Here is a 25,770-nt window from a genome sequence, read left to right on the forward strand (position 1 = left end):
TCCCATATCACTGCTAGGCCTTCTGACTCTATCTCCTTCTCCCCACCCCCTATAATGAGATGGCCTTACTCCTTATCAAGGCTGACCACTCTACTTGTGTAACCAATCCCATTCTATCCTGGCCCTTTCTAAAGATTTCCCTATCATCACCACTATATCACTGATTTTCAATCTCTCCCTGTCTACAGGCACATTCCCTATGACCTATGCACATGCCCATTCACCCCCATAAAGAAAAATTACTGATGTGATCCCTCCATCTCCTTTTGGCTCCTTGCCTCACGATCAATGAAACTATGAGCTATGTTGTGCAAAGGTACCTGAGACAGACAAGTCACAGTGGAGAGTTCTGATAAAAGGTGATCCACTGGAGAAGTAAATGACAAACTATCCTTTACCAAGAAAACTCCATGGACAATATTAAAATGATAAAAGATATGACCCTGGAAGATGAGCCTTTCAGGTCAGATGGTGTCCAACACTTACTGAGGAAGAACAGAAGATGATTACAAGTAGCTCCAGTACTAATGAAGTGTCTGGGTCAAAGCTAAAAGGAAGCTCAGCTGCTGATGTGTCTGGCAATGAAAGGACGATAGGATGCTATAAAGATGAATATTTCATAGGAACCTGGACTGTGATATCTACAAACCAAGGTAAGGCCAATGTGTTCAAACTGGAAATAGAAAGATTAAAAATTGACATCTTGGGTGTCCGTGAACATAAATTGACGGGAATGAGTGAGTTTAATATAGGTGATCACTACACATATTTCTGTGGGCAAGAATCCCTTAGAAGAAATGGAGTAGCCCTTGTAGTCCATAAAAGGGTGAGAAAAGCAGTGCTGGGGTATAATCTTAAAAATGACAGAATTACATCTATTCGAATCCAAGACAAACCATTCAACAACACAGTAATACAAATCTGTATTCCAACCACTGATGCTGAGGAGGCCAGAGATGATCAGTTCTAATAAAACCCACATCTTTTAGAAATAACACCAAAAAAAAAAAAAAAGCTGTCACATACATCATTGGGGATTGAAATGCTAAAGTCAGAAATAAAAAGATAATTGGAATAACAGGTAAATTTGGCAGGGAAGAGACTAATAGATAGAGCTTTGTCAAGATAACTCACTGATCAAAGCAAACACTCTTTTTCAACAGCCAAAAAACCAACTCTATACATGGACATCACCAGATGGTCAACACTGAAATCAGATTGGTTATATACTTTGTATAGAGCTTCTCCACCTTTGGTTGCAATCAGTTAAAACAAGACCTGTAGCTGACTGTGGCTCAGATCATGAGCTTCTGATAACAATATTCAGACTCAAATTGAAGACAGTAGGGAAAACCATTAGACCATATAAGTATGACCGACATAACATCCCTTATCAATATGAAATGGAAATGATGAATAGATTTAAAAGATTAGATCTGGTATATAGAGTGTCTGAAGAATTATGTTTTTGTTTTTGTTTTTTTTTTTGGCTTTTTTGCAGGGCAGTAGGGGTTAAGTGACTTGCCCAGAGTTATACAACTAGTAAATGTCAAGTGTCTAAGGCCAGATTTGAACTCAGGTCTTCCTGAATCCAGGGCTGATACTTAATCCACTGCACCCCCTGTCTGAAGAATTATGGACAGCGGTTTGTAATATTGTACAGAAGGCAGCCATAAAAAGCATCCCAAAGAAAAAGAAGATGGAATAATTGATTGTTTTAAGATTGGAAAAGTACACCAAGACTGTATATTACCATCTTATTTATTTAATATACAGAATATATCATGTGAAATGCTGGGATAGATGAGTTAAAAACTAGAATTAAGGTTGCCGAGAGAAATGGCAACAATCTTAGATAAGCAAATGATACCCTCTGATAGAAGAAAATGAAAAAGAAGCCTCTTGATGAGGCTGAAAAAGGAGAGTGAAAAAACTGTCTTGAAGCTTATTAAAAAAAAAAGCCTAATATCTTAGCAACTAGTCCATTGTTTACTCACAGAGGGAGAAAAATAGAAACTGAAGCTTAAATACATTGGCCACATAACGAGAAGACAGAATTCATTGGGAAAGACCTGATGTTGGCAAAGATTTAAGGTAAAAGAAAAAAGGTTTAGCTGAAGATGAGATGAACAGATAGTGTCATGGAAGCAACAAATGTGAGCTTAGACAGACTTGGGAGATAGTGGAGAACAAAAGGAACTGATGTGCTATATAGTCTAGGGGGTCATGAGGAGTTGGGCACAACTGAACAACAATAACAATGATCTCTCCACTTTTATCCTATGTCTTTTGTCCTCTGTGGCTAAACTCTTTGAAAAGGCCATCGACAATAGGTGCCTCCACTTTCTCTTCTCTCTCTTCCTAACCACTTAAGATCCAGCTTCTATCCTTATCATTCCACCAAAACTGCTCTCTCTAAAGTTACCAAATGATCTCTTAGTTGACAAAATCAATGGCCTTTTTAAAATCATTGTCCTCTCTGAAGCTTTTGACACTTGAACACTTTCTCCTCCTTGATACTTTCTATGTTTCTGGGACACCAGTGTCTCCTGGTTACCCTCCTACCTATCTGACCTAAGTCTCCTTTGCTGGTTCTTCATCCAGATCACATGCTCTAATGGTAGTTTTCTCATTGAACTCTGTCCTGGGAACTCTTCTTTTCTTTTTTCTCTCCTCTTCTCCTTCTCTTCTTTGCCCACTTCTGGATATGCCTGCTTGAAATCTTTGCCAAGGCAACCCATTTTCCATTCAGCCGCCAAAGTGATTTTCCTGAGGCACAGGTACAAACACTTTAATAAACTACAGTTGTTCCCTATTGCCTCCAAGAACAAATTCAAAATCCTCCACTTGGCATTCAAAGCCCTTCATAACCTAATCCCCTTCAACCTTTGCAGTCTTCTTTTTCCTTACTTCCTGCCACATACTATTCATTCCAGTTAGCTCTTATCATGTTCTCAGGCTGTCCCCTTTGCCTGCAATGCTCTCTTTTCCTATCTCTGCTTGTTTACTGATTCACTAATTTCCTCTAAATCACAGCTAAAATCTCATCTATAGGAAGGCTTTCCTAGCCTCTTTTAATTCTAATGCCTTTCCTATCTTAATTATTTCCTATTTATCCTGTAGGTAACTTGTTTGTACATGTTTACTTGCTGTCTTATTTATTAGACTGTAAACTCCCTGAGTGCAGGGACTGCCTTTTTCCTCATTTTGTATTCTAAGTGTTTAGTACAGTGCCTGGCATACTAGGCACTTAATGAATGCTTGTTGACCGACTGTCCTTGTTCAGAAAGTTCAGCTCTTTAGGCATTTGCTATTTATGTGACCCTGGTTAAGTCATTTAACCTCTCTGTATCTGTTTCCTTTTCTATAAAATCAGTATAATAATAATAATGAAGTACCTACCTCAAAGGAGTATAGGGAGGCTGAAATGAACCTTAGTTAATATGATGAGTAGTACCCTAGTATACTCATAGTCTACTGTTCATTTCCCTAGACTGTATGTAGATACCTATGTAACTGTGATACCACTGAACCTGGAGTCAGGAAGATCTGAGTTCAAATTCAGCCTCCAACACATTTTGTATGACTCTGAGCAAGTTGCTTAATGTCTTTCTCTATCAGTTTCTTTAACTGAAAAAGTGATATAGGAGGAAGCTAGGTGGCACAGTGAATAGAGCACTGACCCTGGAGGCAGGAGGACCTGAGTTCAAATCTAGCCTTAGACACTTAACACTTACTAGCTGTGTAACCCTGGGCAAGTCACTTAACCCCCAATTGCCTCACAAAAAAAAAAAAAGTGATATAATAATAGTTCCCACCTCCCAGGCTAGAGGTATTACATGAGTTAAATTTGTAAAAATACCCAGCTCAGTGTCTGGCACATAATAGGCACTTAATGTTTTGCTTTCTTTCCTTCCTTTCTGTGTGGTAAAGCAAAAGGGATCTAGAAAAAAAAAAAAGCTGTTTCAGTGTCAGAAAATTAGTCCTCATTTGGGATTTATGGGTTTCCAATTCATTATCCTGGGATATAATAAGTTATCTGTTAATTTAAAAATCCCAAATTTTTCATGGAAGCTGTAAGACACATTTTGTAATGATAATAATCCTGTTGAAGTTTCATTACCACTTTATTTGAAGTCTTCTTTGAACCCTTAATGAGTGAAAGTATCATTTGGATAATTTTAAATGTTATTATCAGATTGGATTCTTTAATGGTCTGCTAAGTCCCTAGGAATCTTTGAAGGCTGCCTTAAAACAGTAAAGACTAAGAAGCGTAGCCAGTAGGCTTATTCCCACACAGGAACACCGAATGTTTTCTACCAATTGACTAGCAAAAATCAATCTATCAATGAGCTGAGCTTGTTATAACAACTCTCTAGCTAAATTAGTTGGATTTTGAGATTCTGAGCTTTTGAAGATCCTAATTTAAGTAGAGTCTCTTTCTACAACTTTAATGAATGTCATTTGAGGTCTTTATTTTATAGCTCTGTTCAAATCCCAAGCATGCCCTGAAAACATCAGGTACATTCCCATTCCTGGGTACCAACAGGAGCTTATTTAATAGGAAAAAAGTTTGAATGATACCTAAATTATATAGTAATTTTTGCATATCCCTACCATCAGGCAAAACTGAAACTTCTCTTATAACAAAAAAACAGTTATACAAAAGCATGATATAGTGAACAAACTTGGTAACATATGTAACATTTTATTACTGTAAGTCCCAATTCTCTGGTGAGAAGGATGCTTTATTATCAGTTCTCTGGAACCAAAATTATTTTTATGAATATATCAGTATGAGTTTTTAGAAATTTTATAGATTATGTTTAATAAATTTTAATAAAATTATAAATTAGTTAATATAAGTAAATTTTATCAATTTGTTTTTATAAATTTGTATAAAATATTTTAGACTTTGGTTTCTTTCCCTTTTTTTGCTTTCTCTTTAGTTGATTCTTTTTTTTTTTTTTTTAGTGAGGCAACTGGGGTTAAGTGACTTGCCCAGAGTCACACAGCTAGTAAGTGTTAAGTGTCTGAGACCGGATTTGAACTCAGGTACTCCTGACTCCAGGGCCGGTGCTCTATCCACTGCGCCATCTAGCTGCCCCTCTTTAGTTGATTCTTAAAAGTATATTGATTCTGGGGCAGCTAGGTGGCACAGTGGATAGAGCACCAGCCCTGGATTTGGGAGGACCTGAGTTCAAATCTGGCATCAGACACTTGACACTAGCTGTGTGACCCTGGGCAAGTCACATAACCCCAATTGCCTCACCAAAAAAAAAAGTATATTGATTCTGTTTATTTCTGGATCTCTTCTTCTCTACCTCTAACAGAGAGTTTTTTCCTTGTAACAAAGAAAAAAATACCTAAAGCAACCAAAATATCAAACCAATCTGATAGTATATGCAAAATATCCACAGAATCCCCCCACTTCTTCAGTGAAAGGAGGAAAGGGTTTTTTAAATTTGTTTTCTGCAATGAAGATCAGTCATAATTTCATGTCATTATGTTTTATTTATTGTTTTAAGAATATTATAGTCATGCATATTGGTTTCTTGGTTCTCCTTACTTTATTCAGCACTATTTTATAAAAATCTCCCCAGAATTCTCTGAATTCCTCTTATTCATTGTTCCTAATATTATAACCATATTCCATTAGCTTCATACTTCAGAATCTGTTTAGCCATTCTCCAGTCAATGAGCACTTTTATTCAAGCCTTTTGTTACCACAAAATGTCTTATTATGACTATTTTAGTATTTACTGGATGTTTTCTTTCTGATTTTAACCTCTTTGGGATAAATGCTCCTCAGAGAGTCAGTGAGCATGAGTAGTTCAGTGACTTTTGCATAATTGCAAACCCCAAACTGTTTTCCAGAATAAATTTCACAACTCTATCAAAAGTATAGCCCCTCCAATACTGACTCTTTTTTTCTTGCTCATCTTTGCATATTTTAGGAAGAAATCTGAATTGTTTTAATTTGTGTTTCCTTTATTATTAGTGATTTGTAGCATATTTTCATTTGGTTATTCATAGAGTATAATTATTATTTTAAGAAATATTTGTTCATGACTATCAAGGAATAGCTTATGGTGATTTTTTTTTGTTAATTCTTTATGTATCTTGAATATCAAATTTTTGTCAATTATAGTTGATTAAAAGATTTTTTCCTGCTTATTTTCTCTTTTTCTTCTATATGCATTGATGTGTATTATGCAAAAGAATGTCTAATTTTTGGTAATCAAAATTAATCTATTTGTTATTTGTGATTTCCTTTTTTGATTAAGAATCTTTCTTTAAACATAGTTGCGATAAGTACAACATCTGTTCTCCAAGGTTTTGTTAATGATATGACCTTTTAAATAAAAGTCATATCCATTTGGAATCTACCAAATTGCTTTCTAGGCTTCTCATAAAAGCTCATCAAATGAGGAATTCTTTCCCCGGTCATTTATGTTATTAAATTTATCAAACACTATATGCCTTTAAAAATCTCTTAAGCAGGAAGGTGTAGGGTTTTGTGAATTTATACACACACACACACACACACACACACACACACACACACACATAACTTTTAAAATAATTAGATTTCTTTGGAATCCTGTGTATTTTATTTTATGCATATAAAAACTGTATTCTGAGAAGATGTACATTTCCAAAGGGGCCACAGCACACAAAAAGGTCACATTTATGGTGGTAGGTACCAAGACATAGCTGCTGCCTTCAATATCTGTTCCCTTTTATTCTGATCCAAAGCCATGTTACAGACTACCACATTCACCAAGACCGGGCATTTCAAAAGTATAGACTAGGGTGCACAAACACCACCAGTTAATTGTAACAAGGGGAAATCCGCATTCTTTGCTTTTATCACAGTTCTTTTTTTCTGTGTAAGGCATTCCTATCCTATGATCATTTCATCATTCATTTAATGTGGTATGTGTACATTATTTAATTAAGTGTAGCTTACCACCTCTTTCAGATTTGATCCTGTATCTTCTCCCATTTTCTCATGGTGATACTTTTTATTTAGGTTGAATTGAGAGATTACTCATTAAAAGAGACAGGGCAGCTAGGTGGCAGAGTGGATAGAGTGATGGGCCTGGAGTCAGGAAGACTGAGCTTCCTGAGTCTAAATTTGGCCTCAGACTCATACTAGTTGTGTGACCCTGGGCAAGTCATTTCATCCTGTTTACCTCAGTTTCCTTATCTGTAAAATGAGCTGGAGAAGGAATCAAGTGTCTTTGCCAAGAAAACCCCAAATGGGGTCGGGAGAGTTGGATGTGACTGGAAAATGACTGAACAACATTAAGAGAGACACGGTTGACACCATGTAAAATTAAATATTTATTAACCCCTTCCTGTGCACAAAGCACTTTGCTAAGCACTGGGGGACAAATAGAAAAGTCAGACCGTTGTTGCTTTCAAGGAGCTGACATTCTAATGCCTGAGACAGCACATTTGGCTGCAAATTGGATGGAAAAGTCTCAAGGTTCTTAGGGGGCAGTGGCAAAGCAGCTGTTACTACATCATCTCTAATGCTATTAACACTGATAAAATGGTATCAGTCTCTGAGGTTGAACCATCTGACAGTGCCAAATGAAGAAACTTCTATACTTGACCCAAATCGCATCATATCTGTTCGATGCTAGGTATTACATTTTAGGAATGACTTTGATGATCCAGAGAATGTCCAGGGGATGCTAACCTGGACAGTGAAGGGTTTCAAGTTCCATACTTTTAAAATCCATCCTAAGTCACTAACTAGCTGTGTGATCCTGAGGACATTATGAATCCTTTGTCTGCCTCAGTTTTCTCATCTGTAAAATGGACATAATAATAGCATCTCTCTTTCAACTTTGTTGTAAGAAATCAAATAAGGCAGCAATGGAGATATTTCAGAACAGACTCCCCTTTGGCAGTCTGGTGAAGCCTATGAACCCTTTCTCAGAATGATATTTTTAAATGCATAAAATAAAATGGGATCACAAAGGAAACCAATTATATTTAAATGAAGGTTTTTTTTTTTTTCTAATCTAAGCCCACTGATTCCATGAAATCTATCCTTGGACTTATTGAGTTTTCATCTGAGGTATGAACCCCAAGGAAAGAACCTTTAAGACCTGGAGGGGTTGCAGTCCACAAAGCTGCCTACTCTGATGTTATCATGGATCTTTGAAGAATTGAGGAGGTATTTAAGACAAAATAGCCTTATTGACCCTAAGGGATAAGTGTACCTGTCAAAAATATATAACAGATCAGCTGAACTTTTAAAGTCTTCTCTTGCTGACATCATTTATGACATGAAAAGGTTGATGAAAGAAAGTGTTTGGGGAGTCCTAATTGACCCCATCATACCATCAACTAACCCATAATAAAGGAAGAAAGAGAATTTGGTAAACATTTGCCTCTCAAAAATTTCCAATTTAAATTAATTCTTAAGTTAGAGTGCTTAAGAAGAAAGAAATTGAGTGAATGTAACTTACCTTAAGGGAACTATTGGCCCCAAAAGCAATCACTATGTTCAAAACTGCATGATTATTGACAAAATCATGACATGTGGGAGCAATGCTGTTGCCACCTGTTGGGAACTTTGAGAATTACAGAAGGCTTCCATTGAGAGGAAATGGAAGAAATGATGAGGAGTGATAAATTTTAGTGATGTGGACTTAGGGAAGGGCTTTTTATCGATAGGTTTCTTCATTTTCCATGAACACTGTTGTGAATTCTGTTTTGTATCCTATGACCTGTCAATTAAATTATTCTTTAGTGAATTAGGTGCTTACATGGGGAATTGGTAATAAAGCAGGGGTCAATAAGTTTTTTCAGATCTTTTGGGTGATGCATATAAGTCCTTTGTCTTATGAGTACTTCTTACAGATTAAGCCCTTAAGGTGGCTAATGAATATAAGCAACATAGACCTCTATGTTAGTAATTAATAACAAACATTTTTGTAACACTCTAAAATTTGCAAAGCACTTTGCATCTATTACATTGGGGAGCCTTATAATAATTCTTAGAAGGTAGGTAATGTTATCCTCATTTCACATATATGAAAACTGAGGTTCAGAAACTTTAAGAGGCTTGCTTATGGTTACATAGTATATGTCAGAGGTAGAGTTTCAACACAGATCTTCCTGACTCCCATATCCAACTCTCTGTCCATGATGCTATGATGCCAGTGAGGGTGAGTTCAAGTAGTATTTGAAGTGATTGCAGCTAGAGGGGAAGGCTTCATGGAGTAGATCATTCTTACCATTTTCTGGAAGTGAAGAAGGGGCTAAAAATGTCAGAAAGAATGAGACATTCTGGGGCAGCTAGGTGGCACAGTGGATAGAGCACCAGCCCTGGAGTCAGGAGTACCTGAGTTCAAATCCGGCCTCAGACACTTAACACTTACTAGCTGTGTGACCCTGGGCAAGTCACTTAACCCCAATTGCCTCACTAAAAAAAAAAAAAAAAAAGAATGAGACATTCTAGACTGGGGGACAGAAGAACTGAAAGGTCAAAGGAAGTCATGAATTCTGCACAAATTGAGCTGGACTAGTTTTCTTAACACTAGTTGGAGTATTTAGAGTAGAAGGTGAAGACATTTAGATGAGGAGTGACTAGTTGGAAGAGGGTCTTAAAATCCAGAATCATATTTTTTTATGTGTGTGACTAATTATTGGATGTCATTTTAGATATCTGAAAGAGGGAGTGACAGTATCAAAAGAATCCATTTAGGAAGATGATTGTTTTAGGTTATTTGGTGGTGTGTTAGGGGACAGAAATACTGAATTATTGGAAAGGATAAGGACTCGAAGTCTGTTGAAGACATTAAACCAGCAGTTAATTTGGACATAGACTTGTGACATGACTTGTTAGATTGAAGAAAAAGGGATGACTTTGAGAAATAATCTAGAATGAGGGTGGCAAAATTTAGTGACAGCCTAAATTGGAGGTGGAAGTATGGATTTAAAGAGGAAAGAATCTAGAGAAATCAAAGACGCTAACAGTGAAAAACTGGGAAAAAAAGAGCGGGGGATGCCAGCAATGTCTTACTCTCTAATAATGAGACAACCACTTCTCTCTACCTCACAGGATTATGAAGATCAAAGGAGTGCAAAAAGTGCTTAACACAGTATTTTGCACATAGTAGGTGCTGCATAAATACTCATTTCCTTTCCAGCTTCTAGTAAATGCTTCTGTATTGCTGTGTTCTTAAGAAAAAAGGGAAGTAGAGAATAGAAAAAAATCAATAGCAATAACAATTTTTTTTTTTAGTGAGGCAATTGGGGTTAAGTGACTTGCCCAGGGTCACACAGCTAGTAAGTGTCTGAGGCCGGATTTGAACTCAGGTACTCCTGACTCCAGGTCCGGTGCTCTATCCACTGCACCACCTAGCTGCCCCACAATAACAATTTCTTGTACTAGTAGTATGGTGAAAATCATATCTGGACTGATCAAATTTTACCTTTGTGTCAGATGACAGGTTTGACTTCCAGGTTCTCTTAATAGCCATGTTGCTGTGAGCATGTTACAACAACTTCAGTAGTCACTTTTCTCATTTGTAAAATCCTTTTGAGATGTTTTGGTTTTCTTAAAGTTTTTCAAAGAGGTTGCAAACTGGTCAGTGATGCTAAAAACAATAAGCATTTATTATAGATACATTTTAACATAAAGATTCATTTGAGGCATTCTTGGACATGGCAGAGCCATCCTTTCCTTCATTTCTTCCAGCTTTTCTCAGATGTACACATGTTGGTTTCCTCCAATAAAATCTATGCTCTTTCAGGGACTCCTGGTTTTATCATTACCTTTGTTTTCCTAGAACCTAGAATATAGCTTTGCACATAGTTAGCACTTGATCTTTTTTTCTTCAATTGAATGGAATGGTCGGTCTTATGAAATGGAATCATATTTAAGTGTTGGAAAATTAGAAACAATATAGTTGTGGATCCAATGGATTTTTTTTTTTGAGGCAATGAGGGTTAAGTGACTTGCCCAGGATCACACAGCTAGTATCTGAGTATCTAGTCAAGTATCTGAGGCCAGATTTGAAATCAGGTCCTCCTGAATCCAGGGCCAATGCTTTATTCACTGAGCCACCTAGCTGCCCCCTCCAACGTGTAAGGGGCTAAAATTCTAGCTAGTCTGTCTAAAATATCTAATGAGTGGTCACCAATAAATTATAAGCTTTAGCAAGAGTTTAGACTTTTAAGCATTTATTAAGGAGAATAAGAATTTGGTGAAGAGAAAGGCCTAGATTCATCTGTCTATTAAAGGGTGTGTAACTGATTGAATTGACTGGATTAATGGCTGACTTCTAATTAACTAGATTCTAAGCATATCTGGCTGGTACTTGAGAGTACTTAAGAAAGCATGGTTCTCAGAAGCTAACAATTTTGAACTTTGACTACCTTCCAGCCCAGTCAACAAATCAGCTTGAAGAGCCTCCCATTTCTGGGAGGGTACAGGAAGGAGGAAGCTGAGCCTGTGCAGGGAGCTCACTTTTTTTGGCTGTGAGAAATCAGCTTGGTGGCAGGGAACTTCATAGGGGAGTTTAGGAAGGTGAGGATTTCAGGCTATAAGGAATCTGTTCTCTATCTTTCTTTTTCTTTTACTATCTTTCAATAAACCCTTAAAAAACCTACACTTGTTTATCAGTGGTTTTAGTCAGTTTCCCCCAAAACCTGAGGGGACAGATTAGAACCCACATTTCGAATTTTAAATTACACAAGGGAGAGTGCATTTTTAGCTCCACTCTCCACCAGAGTCCTGACAAAAGAGAGTGAGAGAGCCAGCCTGGCCCCCTCTTCTTCCCACAAGCAAATGTCACTTCCTGATGCCAAAGAAAAGCCACATGGCTTGCCCTCAGGGGCCTTCTCCTCATGGCGGAGTTTTCCTACAGTAAGTCTCCAGTAGGTGGCGTCATTCCAATTGTTACAAATGGATCTTTAAAAAAAGAGCTGAGTCTGTCATTCCTAGTCTTGTTTACAATCTAGGGAATGGAGGAGGCACATGAATTTTTAAGTACCTTCTATGTTTTAGGCCCTGTGTTGTGTTTTACAAATATTATCTCATTTGCTTTATTATGAACTATTGTTCATTAGTAAAAGTAATGATCCTTGGTATTCATAAAGAAAAGATTCTTTAGTAGTCCTACTGAAATCATTTTATTAAATGAAATTTATGAAAATTTTTCTTTATTACACTTATAATTTAGAAGTATCATTACCTTGTTTATCTCCTGAAGAACACAAAATTATCCAGAGGTTAAAAGACTTGAGTATTAATATTTTGAAATTCTTCTGACGGCTTTGTTCACATTATTCCGCTACTTCTCTAGTGGGGAATAACTTTTGGTCTTACATATTTTTGTTAATCAACTATACCCTTTGGATAGCAGACTTTTCTTAGAGGAATTTGATAAGATTTTTTTTTTCACGTCAAACACTTTGCTTCCTATTCTAGAAATATTAACTTTGCTTGAACAAGAAATTTCAATTTCATGTCATCAAAATTATTTTTCTGTTTTATAATTGTATCCCCAATTCCTTTAAGAATTATTCCCCAGGGGCAGCTAGGTGGTGCAGTGGATAGAGCACCGGCCCTGGAGTCAGGAGTACCTGAGTTCAAATCCGGCCTCAGACACTTAACACTTACTAGCTGTGTGACCCTGGGCAAGTCACTTAACCCCAGTTGCTTTGAAAACAAACAAACAAAAAAAAAGAATTATTCCCCTACTTGTAATTTAGATAAGTGATCTATTTCCCTCTCCTCCCCTCCCCTTCCCTTCTCTCTGTCTTTCTCTCTCTTTGGGGGTATGATCTTTAATATTCTTGTCGCATATCCATTTCAAATTTGTTGTGGAATGTGATGTTACATATTGTTCTCAGCCAAATTCTGCCAGTCTGCTTTCTAGTCAAAACCATTTTGTTTTTAATAAAACTTAAAAATCTTTTCCCAGGGTAGGGTTCTTTTACTTTTTATGTTAGGGTTTAAATAGAAGGAGTGCATTTCAGACCATGATTTGAATTGTTATGGTATTTGTTGGTAAGTTTCCCATAGCCCCTATATCCTTTCAACCAACTCATCCTACCCTCTCCACTGTGCCCCCCCCCCCAACCTCATAGGATTATAGGATCAAAGCATGTTAGATAGAAAGTTGCAAGGGACCTTAGAGGCCAATTATTTCAAGCCCCTACATTTTGCAGATGAAGAAACTGAGGCCTAGAAAGTTAAATGATTTGCTCAAAGTCACAGAGGTACTACAAGAGAAAGGTAGGGTTTTAGCCCACTATGACTCCAAAGGCTATACTATTTCCACTGTACCATGTGAGTTATCACTGCTTACTGAATACCAGAAAAGCTGGAAATTAGATGATAATTCTAGTCTGTTACCTCCCTGTATTTCATGACGGATCTTTGTAACCAATATCCTTCCTCCATTGATGCCATACATATAGTAGCTGCTTGTGATAATTTTAGGACATGAGAATTTTTGCCTAGATTAAGAGATAGAACTGCTGAGATGAGAGTGTCTCAATTCTTTCTTTTCTTTTCTTTCTCTTTTTCTTTTCTTTTCTTTTTTTTTTTTGGATTCTTTGCTAACAGAAAAACAATGGCAAAAAGAATCCAGGAATAAGAACACCTCTTGCTATGATGTTAGAGTTGTGCTATTTTGTAAGACTGAGGTGTTCTTATGAAAGGATGGCTTGATAGTCCCTGGGTTGAGTTAGGGTGCTGGTTCCCAAACCTTTCTCAGAGTGCTTAAAGGGTAATGTACTTAAGACTCCCCTAAAAGCCTTGGAGTTTCTTCTTTGGCACTGGAAATGCATGGTAGTTTTCTACTAGCCATTGAGTCTAATAGAAATATGCTTCAAACCTATATTTAGCAAGTGCCAAACAGACAGGAAGTGATTTGGGTTTTTCCAAATGTTAAAAATGGAATTTGGAGCTTTTATACTTTTTTCTCTCTTTGGAAGTAACATATACCCTGCTAAAGTGAGGGACCACTTCTGCTGTGTGGTTCCTGGAGGCCAGTCACGTTCTTTTGCTGCCATGACTTGTTAATATGGCATGAGGGGCAGGCTGTGGTAGATACAAATGCTTGCCCTGTGCTGGAATTCTTCAGGTGATGTAACCTATATGGTGATCTCTGCCAAAACTTCCATGTGTATCTTGCTTGCAACCAGCTTTGGAAATAAGAATATGATATAACACATGCTAGCACATGAGTTTCTTTCTTACCAGAGATGCCAGGGCCTGAGCCAAGAGAGTAATTAACTTTTCCCCAACTTATAAGATATTTATACCAAGTTGGGATGCTAAAGTCAGTATGAAATTTGGACTGCCATTGAATTGACTTTGGCAATTCAAACCTGCCTCTTTCTGAGGGGAGATAGCAGAAGAGGAGGAGATTTTTCCTTCTCATATCATAATATATTAGGGCAAGACTAGAATTTTTAAAAATCTAAGCAAGCCTATTCTCTTTTTTATTTATTTATTTATTTTTTTTAGTGAGGCAATTGGGGTTAAGTGACTTGCCCAGGGTCACACAGCTAGTTAAGTGTTAAGTGTCTGAGGCCAGATTTGAACTCAGGTCCTCCTGACTCCAGGGCCGGTGCTCTATCCACTGTGCCACCTAGCTGCCCCAAGCCTGTTCTCTTGACAGCCTGGTACAGAGTGCTGGATTTTGAGTCAGAGGCTTGAATTTTAACTCAGTCTCTGCTATATCATTTTGGGCAAGTCATTTGCTCTCTCTCCAAGTCTCAGTTTTCTCATTTACAAAATGAAATGGTTAGTCTAGATAAAGTCCCTACCAAATTTAAATCCGTCATACCATGAGATCTTATAAGCAGTCTAGCCATATGGTAATCTGATTTATGGGTTATTTTTAAAAGAACTAAAGAAAATAAAATTGTGTGCTTTTCTGAATAATCACATGGTTTCGAATAATCAGTGTTTGGAGTGGGGACCAAATGTGCTATGGTTTATATAACATGCTACTTGGGGGGAAAAAGTGGGAAATGGGAAGATTTAAGGGTACAGACATTTTTTTTTTTTTGTGGGGCAATAGGGTTAAGTGTCTTGCCCAGGGTCACACAGCTAGTAAGTGTCAAGTGTCTGAGGCCATTTTTGAACTCAGGTCCTCCTGAATCCAGGGCCGATGCTCTATCCACTGCACCACCTGGCTGCCATAGTACAATCCTTTTTTTTTTTTTTTTACAGTCCTTTTTAAAAAATGTTTCTTAATATCTTTTGTTTTAAAATTATCAGAGTTTCAGGGCAGCTGAAACCCAGAAAAGAAAGTTGATACCACCAAAGTCTTAAGTAATGTCAAGTGGTTAAACACACAAAACTGATGTAAATTTATTATGTGATGCAATGGAGAGAATGCTAGGTCTGGAGATAGGAAGACAGGAGTTTAAATCTACCCTCATACTGGTTGTATGACCCTGGGCAAGTCACTTCATCTCAGTTTCTTCAACTGTATTAATGAGTATAATAATAGCAACTACCTTGAGAGATTGTTGTGAAGATCAAATGAGATTTATAACCACCTGGCACGCTGCCTTTTCTCCTCCCTATCTGCTTTGATACTGCACCGTAAGGACCATAGGACTTTTCTATCATACTTGTAGCTGTAATTTCCCCTATGTGTTATTTCCTCCATTAGAATGCAATTTCCTGGAGAACAGGGAGTGTCTTATTTTTGTTGTATTTTCTAGGCTCTGAAAGAGAGAGTGAGCCTGGTGACTTTGCATTCACTTGCAAGTCATGACATCACCTTTCCTAATGTCATGGTTCTCTTCCAAAACAACAGTTAACAATCTGTGAATATTAGCTGTCCTACTGGCAACCCACCTGGCTATTTCCTGCTTTCCTCCCTTCCTTCCTTACTGTTTATCTGTTAGATTTCTTTTCTTAAGGACCACACTTTAAACTTATTACTCTGAATCTCATTGATTGGCCAACAACAGATCCCAACCCAAGTCTCCTTCAGCTTTTTTTTTTTTTTTTAGTGAGGCAATTGGAGTTAAGTGACTTGCCCAGGGTCACACAGCCAGCAAGTGTCAAGCGTCCGAAGCCGGACCTGAACTCAGGTACTCCCGACTCCAGGGCCGATGCTCCACCTACTGCGCCACCCAGCTGCCCCTCTCCTTCAGCTTTTGATGGCTCAGAGTTAATTGTAAATAGCAATTGTTTCTGTTTTGGCCAAAAAACCCCACAAAACCCACTAAAAGTCTTCTCCTTCTAGACTGATTTTTTTTAAACTAGGTAAAATAAGCCATTCTTTGCCTCATTTCTCCCCTAGCCTTAATCACTGAATGAATGGGCATTGCTTCAGACCAACTGAGACCTGGGAAAGACCTTAGCTTAAAAAAGCCAACGTTTCTCACTGCATCTGAGGCCATCTCCAGTCATCCCAATCTATGTCTTGCCACTGGATTCAGATGGCTTTGGAGAAGAGAGTGAAGCTGACTTTGCACAGCCCCGCCTCACTTAGATCCAATTCACAGCAAGTCAAGAAATCACCTTCCTGATGTCATGGTCCTCTTTGAGAAAAAAGGACAAACAATCACCCCAGTGTTAGGCACAGGGCTTTGCACATAGTGTTTAATAAATTCTTCATTCACTTTCCTTCATAAATGGATTATATACTACTAATAGTGTAATTAGTATCATAGTAGATTCCACCAAATTATTTTATAAGAGGTTCACTTGCTCAGTGAGATGGAGGAAACACCAATTTAGAGTGATTAATTGCCATGCTTTGGAATTTTGTCATGGGCTTTGTCTTCTAACAATTTCATGGTAGAATCTAATATCCACCATGGTGCTTTTTACACAGTGTATATGCATATGCTGTTATGCAAAATTCTTGAAATAATAAGTAATTTTGATGGGCTTCTTTTATTTGCAGCAATACATAGAGTAGAAGTATGTACATATGTATGTATGTATGTATGTATGTATGTATGTATACTTCTACTGACACTAGGCTAAGTAGAAAGGTATGACCTTAATTAGATGAAATTGGATTGAAATGATTTCTCCATTAGTTCTGTCACCTATATTTTCCATTGCTTTCTTTTATTGCATTTTTAAGACTGAATACCTGTCCAGAGTAACAGGCAAAGAACTGTAGCTCAGAGAACACACTTCAATAAGTGTTAGATATTTCAGGGTTATTGTTGTGGAAAGCCAAGCATTTCAAAGATTATTCAAAATTGCAATGAAATCTCATCTGTCACAATTAAGAAGAAAGTAAGGTGCATTCATGAGAAAAAACCAAGCAAAAGAATACTTCAATATTGAATCCCTTTGACAGCATTTCTGACAATCACTATATCCTAATGCAGAACATTGTAATTTTGAACAGTTTTAACCATTAGGATTTTTTTTTTCTTTTCTAATCTGCCTGAAATCTGCCTACCTGTAACCTCCACCCATTGCTTCTATTTCTGCCCTCTAGGGCTAAGTAGAATGAGTTTTATCTGTTTCCCACATGGCAACTTTTCAAATATTTAAACATCACAATCAATTTCTCTTAGAGTTATTCTTTTACATAGACAAAATATCCACAGATTTTCTGTGCCATGGTTTTAAGTATCAATATTCTTTTGGCATTTAAAAAATGTAAGTCAGAATGTTTCAATCTCTGAACTATAGTAAAGAATGCATGAATTCTTTCACATTAATGTAATTAAAAATATAGCTAAAAGAGAATATATTCAAATTCTTTATAGGTGTGTACCTGTCTTCTTTCCTGAAGTGTTAACCAGTGATACCATGATATAAATATAAGCTATCCCCTGCCAGAAGAAAGGATGAAAGAGTTTCAAGAGATACTTTCTTCTTTCCAAATCATTAGAGAGTGCAAAAGTTTTATACATAGGGTGGAATAAAGAGGGGATCACAAGGGAAAAAGTTCTGGAGATAGAGGAAAATAATGACTAGTATCTAGAGGTTGTTGAGGAGGGGAAATATAGTATAGGAGATATAGAGAAGAAAAATGTATTGCTGGAGCTCTACAATTGGTAAAAGGCTTTTATTTTAGAAGCTAAATCTGGATATTCTGAATTAGGAATAAATTTTTTTTTAATGCTCTGGTTACTTACTCCTGCAAACCTAATAATAGCTTTATATAGTGCTCTTAAATTTGCAACACACTTTATATATATTTTCTTACTGAATTCATACAATAATCCATTGAGGTAGATATTATTTTCAGAGATAAGGAAACCAAGGCTGAATCAGGTTAAGGAATTTGGCCAAGGTCACACAGCTAGTAAGTATCAAAAATAAGATTTGAACCCAGATTTTCTGATTCTGTTATTCATTCTTTTTGTTTGTTTTTGTGAGGCAATTGGGGTTAAGTGACTTTCCCAGGGTCACACAGCTAGTAAGTGTTAAGTGTCTGAGGTCAGATTTGAACTCAGGTCCTCCTGAATCCAGGGCCAGTGCTCTATTGACTGCACCACCTAGCTGCCCCTGTCATTCTTTCTGTTGTGCCACATAGTGGTATATAATGACTCCCTGCTTAGAATATAGGTAGACATCATGCTGCTATTTGGAATTTATGGTATCTTCTTGGAGTGTGAGTCTAAGATGTATTAGAGAACTTGACAACAATGATCAAACTTGTCAATTTCTACCTACACTTCTGCTGACATATAGAGGAATTAATAATATCCAAAAGATCTATAATAGTTCTCTAATGACTTTTAATTCTGTGTAAGAAACTAATAAAGAACTTGCATAGCTGTGTAGGGGCTTGGGAGAGTTGATCAAGTTTTCCTCTCCTTTCCCAATTATTTTTTAATCCTTTCTTTGATGACCCAATAATTTATTTATATTGTGGTCAGTATAGGATATATTTAATAATTTGTTTTTCTTAATTTGTGAGATTTTATGTCCTAATGCATCATCAATTTTTGTATTGATACAATGCAGAGCTTAAAAATATGTATAAAGATTTCTATTGGGGGCAGCTAGGTGGTACAGTGGATAAAGCACCGGCCCTGGATTCAGGAGGACCTGAGTTCAAATACAGCCTCAGACACTTGACACTTACTAGTTGTGTGACCCTGGGCAAGTCACTTAACCCTCATTGCCCTGCAAAAAAAAAAACACCCAAAAAACAAACAAACAAACAAAAAGATTTCTATTAACATTCAGTAATTACCAGAGAGCCATCATATCTTACTTTACTAAAATTCTGTTAAGATCCTTAACTTACTTCCTGCTTTTTTTTGGTTAGAATGGTCTCATTCTAAATGAGGTACATTAATGCCCCTCACTATTATGGTGTTACTCTATTTTAATTTCAGCACAATGTAGTGTTCCTCTTTATCTCTTTTAGTAAAGTCTATTTTTGCTCATACCTGATTGCTACCTCTGCTTTTTTTTTTTTTTCAAGTTTGGCTAAAGCCTAATCAATTTTGCTCCATCTACTTGTTTTAATTCTGGGCGAATCCTCATGTTTCAATTGTGTTTCTTGTCAACAAGATATTGTTGGATTTTGCTTTTTAATCCAGTCTTTAGTTCTTTCCCTTCTCATGGTTGAGTTCATCCCATTTACATGAACAGTTATAAGAATTAGCTAGATTTTGCCTAAAAGGCAACAAAGTCTGGGCTTCATTAGCCCAGGGGTGAAGGAAGGCTCACCCTTTAATAATTCCTTGGCACAATTTCCTAGTGGCTGTTGGTTGTGTTGACATGGCTTTCTGGTCACCTAGAGGCATAAACATTTCTACCCACATGGAACCAGTGTCCTTCAGCCTTAGTAGATACCAGAAAATGATGCTAGTCATCCCATTCTGTCCTGCTGAACAGAAATGTTTCCATGGGGAGATGAGAGGACCTGAGACTATAGAATCCATGTGCTACCATATCCTTGTTATGTTAATGCTAAGTATATATCCTTTTGATAACTATTCAATGACTAGTGAATGCCTCTTTTCATCAAAACATCAAACCTGAACTAACAGGGTACTGGAGTCAGCTCCCTATGTTGTTATCATTTAATTTTAAAATTATTTTTTAACCTATTGCTTTATTTCTTCCAAGATTTCTACTTTATCTTATGGCTATGATTAATTTTTCTTTGAAGCTTTTATTGTAGATATTTTAGAGTAATTCTCTTTTCTTGGCTTTCTGTCTTGGGGATCACTGGCATCATAATAATCCTTCATCTTTTTATTAGTCTTTCTTCCCTTATTGGGATTTTTGTGTTGGTACCAGGATCTATACACTTCTGAAGGAACAACCATGATTTTGTATGGTCCTGGTCCATCTTGGGAATTTTCTGTTAGGTTCAATAGGTATTGAATGTTTTGTTCTTTAAGAATCTCAAGACTGTGGTCTAATTGCTTTGCTCCTTGGTTTTCTAGGCTCTAGACCTTGGCCAAGGTTAAAGCAACAGTTCCAGACCTGACTGTGTAGCACTCAGGGAGAAATAGTTATTTCCAGTCCTTCTAGCTGGCAGGAGAGTTCAGCAGCTTGAGAGCAGCTAGATGGCACAGTGGATAGATTGTTGGACATGGAGTCAGAAAGAACTGAGTTCGAATGTAACCTCAGAAACCTACTAGTTATGTGATCCAGAAAAAGTCACTAAACCTCTTTCTGCTGCAGTTTCTCTAAAATAAGAATAATAGTACCTATAACCTAGTTCTGAAGATAGATGAGACAATATTTATTAATTACTTTACAAATGTTAACAGCTATTAGTAGTATACAAACTCTTTGCAAAATTAGCAAAAGAAGGGATACTAACAAATTTGTTCCATTATATAAAATATCATCTTGATACCTAAACCAAAAGGAATCAAAATAATACACACACATATATATGTATATATACATGTGTATATATAGAGAGATATACATATACCAATATACTTGATGAACATTGATGCAAGAATTTTAAATAAAATGTTAGTAAAGACTATATGGCAGTTGTTAGCTATGAGCTGGCTCGGCATCTGTAAGCTTTCTATCTGGCTGGAGCTTCCAATCTGTAAGGAGGGTTGAAAAAAATCTCCCAAGTTCGTTAAGCCCCATGTGGACCAATCTGTAAGGGCCTGCCCCCTCTCCAACTGCTTCTCCCAGTCTAACAAGAAACAAGATTAAAAAGCCTCCTTCTAATAAAAGCAAAAAAAAGGGTTTATTGATGTGGAGTAAACTTAGAAATAAGGACAAAGAAAAGCAAGGAATATGACCTGTGAACTCTCCTAGCTTTCTCCTTGTCTCCTCCTCCCGTCTCGACCCTCTTCGTCTCCCCTTCTCTGTTGTCTCCTCTACATCTCCTTTCTCAGTCCCTCTCTTCTATGTCTCCTCCCTTCTTCTCTGGCTGACCACCCCCCCCCCTCCCTTGTCTACCATCTCCTTTCTCTTAAGAAACCCTTCTCTCTCAGGAAACTTGGGCCAACTGCCCACACACCCCAAGCTAATTCGCTGGCACCCCCAGGGGCCGTGCCCAAGGCCATTTGGGGCACGGAGTTTCAGTGCCACTCTGGCCTGGCAGAGTGAGCAGGCGCTCAGGGCCTCCATGCATACCGCCACTGGGCTGAGGAAGCTGTGCCGGGTGTGGTGTACCTGAGGCTTATGTGCCAGGGTGGAGGGAGTTGTAGAGGGTGTACCCGCCCTGAGGGCGCACTGAGGACATTACACCCCGGTTTCAGAGAAAGCAGTTGTGCTGGGGAGGGGGAGGCCCATCCCCAGAAACCCAGGCCCACTTGGGGTAGTGACCCAGCCAGGAGGCACCAGAAGCTGGAGGGGCCTGGAGGGGGAGAGCTAGGCCATGGTCATCTTAATTTTAGCCAAAGGTGGGGTCCCCCAAATCAATTCTTCCACAATGTATCACAAAGATTATATATAATGACTAGATTTGTTTTCTATCAGGCATGCAGAGAGGTTTCAATATCAGTAAACTACAAGCATAATTGTATCAATAACAAGAACAATAAAAAAATCACTTGATTATATCTGTAGATACAGGAAAAGCTTTTGACAAAATACAATCACTTATTAATATTTTTAGAATATAAAAATTAACATTTGCTGGTTTAAAAAAAACAAAAACATCCAGGGCCTGAACAGAAGATTGGTCATATGCCTATGCCCTCTCCATAGAAATAAGGCTATAGTGTGGTTGCCTTTGCCCAAAGGGCAATAAAACTCTGCATACTCTGACCCAGAAATACTACAACTAGGTCTGTATCCTAAAGAGTTCATAGAAATGGAAAAAGGACATACCTGTACAAACATTTATAGTAGCTCTTTCGTGTGGCAAAAAATGGGAAATTGAGAGCATGTCCATCATTCGGGAAATGGCTGAACAAGCTGTGATGCATGATTGTGATGGAATACTATTGTACTATAAGAAATGATGAGCAAGCAGATTTCAGAAAAATCTGGAAAGACACATGAACTGATGCAAAGTGAAATGAGGAGTATCAGGAGAACAGTGTACACAGTAACAATAACATAACGATCAACTATGAATGACTTAGCTCCTCTCAAATACAATGATGTAAAAAATTCCAAAGGACTCATGATGGAAAATGCTATCCATATCCAGAGAAATAACTGATAGATTTCTTAATGCATAATGAAGGATGGTAGTTTTGCTTTCTTAAATTTTTGTGTTTTTTCCTTTCTTAGTCCGTTTATTCTTTCAGAACATGACTAAAATAGAAATATCAACCTATATTAAATTGCTTACCATTTAAAAAGAGGGGAGGGCAGGGAGAAAAATGTGGAACTCAATATTTTGTTAAAATAAATGTTAAAAATTGTCTTTACGTGTAATTGAAAAAATACTATTTTTAAAAAATTAGCATTCATTTTGAAAATTTTGAGCTCCAAATATTATACATGTGAAGTCATGCAAAGCACATTTCCATATTAGTCATGCTGCAAAAGTAAAAATAACAACAACACAAAGATACATGAAACATTTGCATTCATAGTTCATCTGTTCTCTCTCTGGAGGTGGATAGCATTTTTCATCATAGGTCCTTTGGAATGGTCTTGGAACTTTGTTTCAATCTGAGTACCTAAGTCTTAAATAGTTGATCATCCTAACAATATTGCTGTTACTGTGTACAATGTTCTCTTAGTTCTGCTCACTTTGCTTTACATCAGTTCATATAAGAATAACCAAATTTTTCTGAAACCATCCTGCTTTCATTTCTTACAGTGCAATAGTATTCTATCACAATCATATACCACAACTTATTTAGCCATTTCCCAGTTGATGAGTATCCCTTTAATTTCCAATGTTCCTTACCACCACAAAAAGAGCTGCTATGAATACACACACACACACACACACACACACACACACACACACACACACCCTTTACTCTTTGATCTCTTTGTGATACAGACCTAGTAATGATGTTGTAGGGTCAAAGGATTCAGTTTTTTAGTCATTTTTCAGTCACATCCAACTCTTCATAACTCAATTTAGGGTTTTCTTAGCAAAGATACTAGAATGGTTGGCCATTTCCTTCTCCAAATTTGTGCGAAGAATATGCACAGCCTGTTGGACATAGTTGCAAACTGTTCTCTGGAATGGCTGGATCAGTTCACAATTCCATCAACAATGCATTAGTGTTCCAATTTTTTCACATCCCATCTAGCAATTGTCATTTTCTTTTTCTGTCAAGTTAGCCAATCTGATAGATATGATGTGGTACCTCAGGGTTGTTTCAATTTGCATTCCTCTAATTAATAGCAATTTAAGGCTTTTTTCTTTTTTAGACCTGGATTTTTTTTTTTTTTTAGTGAGGCAATTGGGGTTAAGTGACTTGCCCAGGGTCACACAGCTAGTAAGTGTTAAGTGTCTGAGGCCGGATTTGAACTCAGGTACTCCTGACTCCAGGGCCAGTGCTCTATCCACTGCTCCACCTAACTGCCCCCTTTTTTCTTTTTTAAAAATGTGATTATAGATAATTTGATTTCTTCTTCTGAATAATACTTGTTCATATCCTTGGACCATTTATCGTAGTATCTCTCTCTCTCTCTCTCTCTCTCTCTCTCTCTCTCTCTCTCTCTCTCTCTCTCTCTGTCTCTCTCTCTGTCTCTCTCTCTTTTTTTTTTGCAGGGCAATGAGGGTTAAGTGACTTGCCCAGGGTCACACAGCTAGCAAGTGTCAAGTGTCTGAGGCCAGATTTGAACTCAGGTCCTCCTGAATTCAGGGCCAGTGCTTTATCCATGGTGCCACCTAGCTGCCCTGCGAACTCTTGATACAGCCATTCTGGAAAGAAATTTGTAACCATTTACAAAAAGTTACTGTTTCTTAATCTTTGATGCTATAATACTACTACTTCTAGACCTATACCTTGAAAATATCAAAGAAAGAGGGAAAAATTCTACATGTACAAAAATATTTATAGCAACTCTTTCTTTGGTGGCAAAGTATTGGAAATCTAGGTAGTATTCATCAGTTGGAGGATGGCTGAACAAATTAAAGTTCATTGATATAATAAAATACTATTATGCTGCAAGAAATGAAGAAAGAATTTCAAAGAAACCTGGGAAAACTTTTATGAACTGATGTATAATGAAGTGAGCAGGACCAGGAGAACAATGAACAATTTTAAAGACATAAAAATTCTGATCAACACAAGGACCAGCTGTGATTCCATATATTGAGTGATGAAGAATTCTATCTGCTTTCTGACATAGAAGTGGTGGAATAATATACAGAATAAGATTCACATTTCAACATATTTAATGGGAATTTATCTTCTTTGACTATACATATTTGTTACAAAACCTTTATTTTTTTTTCCATTATGGGGAGGAAGTGAGAGGGAGAGAAAATGAGTTCTTCTTAATTAAAAAAAAATTTAAAGAAGAAAAGTAAAAGTATAGATGTTCTAGTCCTTTACATTTGATGAGGTCCTTCTTAAAAGGTGTGGAGAGGAGATTGAGGGGCAGGTACTATTTTCTTCTCCCTCCTCTCCTACCCTGGCACTGCTGTTCTTTCTTAGGGGGTTGTCTGGAATGTTCTCTCCTGGCTCCTTGCTTATTTAAATCTCTCTAGCCCTAACTTGCTCAATATTTTACAGATCCCCCACAGGGAATGACCAAGTTTCCTTGGCTAATCTGAGCAAATCTTGTGCAACATTACTTCTGTTGATGAAGGAGTTTTTCAACTTTAGTCTGTAGCTTATGATTGATTCAATATTAAATATTATTACCTGGTTAAGATCAATCAGTCAGTCAATTAAGAAGCATTTTTGTGTTATGTGACAAGGACTCTGTTAATTGCTGGTGATACAAAGACAAGCAAAAATGTAGCTCCTACCCTCCAGCTCACATTCTAGCAGAGGAGACAATATGCAAATAATCACTTAGATATGAGATGAGTATAGATGAGAGGTAATATGAGAAGGAAGGCTGAGGTAGATGGGCTAGTGTGAAGTGGGGAAAGGCCCTTTGCAAAAGGTGTGGTTTGAACTGGGGAGTTTCAAAGGAAATAGGGAAGCTCAGAAAGAGAGGAGAGGAGAGAGAGCATTCTAGGTATGGGGCAAAAACACAGAGCTGCAAGAGGGAGTGTTGGCAGGTGAGGAACAGTGAGCCAGTCAGTGTAGCTAGATTGTAGGGTGTGTCAAGTTCAATAAATTACAAGAAGACTGGAAAAATAAGAGGCTTAATTACTATAAAATGAATGGGTAATGAGAAAAGGGATCAGATGATATTATAAACTAGAGAAGATAGAGGGAAATGGAGGAGAAAGGGAAAGGAATAAGTATTAATGT

At 37.3% G+C, this 25,770-nt stretch overlaps 1 pseudogene; it reads left to right on the plus strand.

Moving 5' to 3' along the window:
- The first annotated feature begins 437 nt into the window (after positions 1 to 437).
- Positions 438 to 6,315, plus strand: LOC122732190 (annotated as a pseudogene).
- Positions 6,316 to 25,770: the final 19,455 nt, after the last annotated feature.

This window comes from Dromiciops gliroides, chromosome 6 (genome assembly GCF_019393635.1).
Source record: "Dromiciops gliroides isolate mDroGli1 chromosome 6, mDroGli1.pri, whole genome shotgun sequence".
Classification (NCBI taxonomy): domain Eukaryota; kingdom Metazoa; phylum Chordata; class Mammalia; order Microbiotheria; family Microbiotheriidae; genus Dromiciops; species Dromiciops gliroides.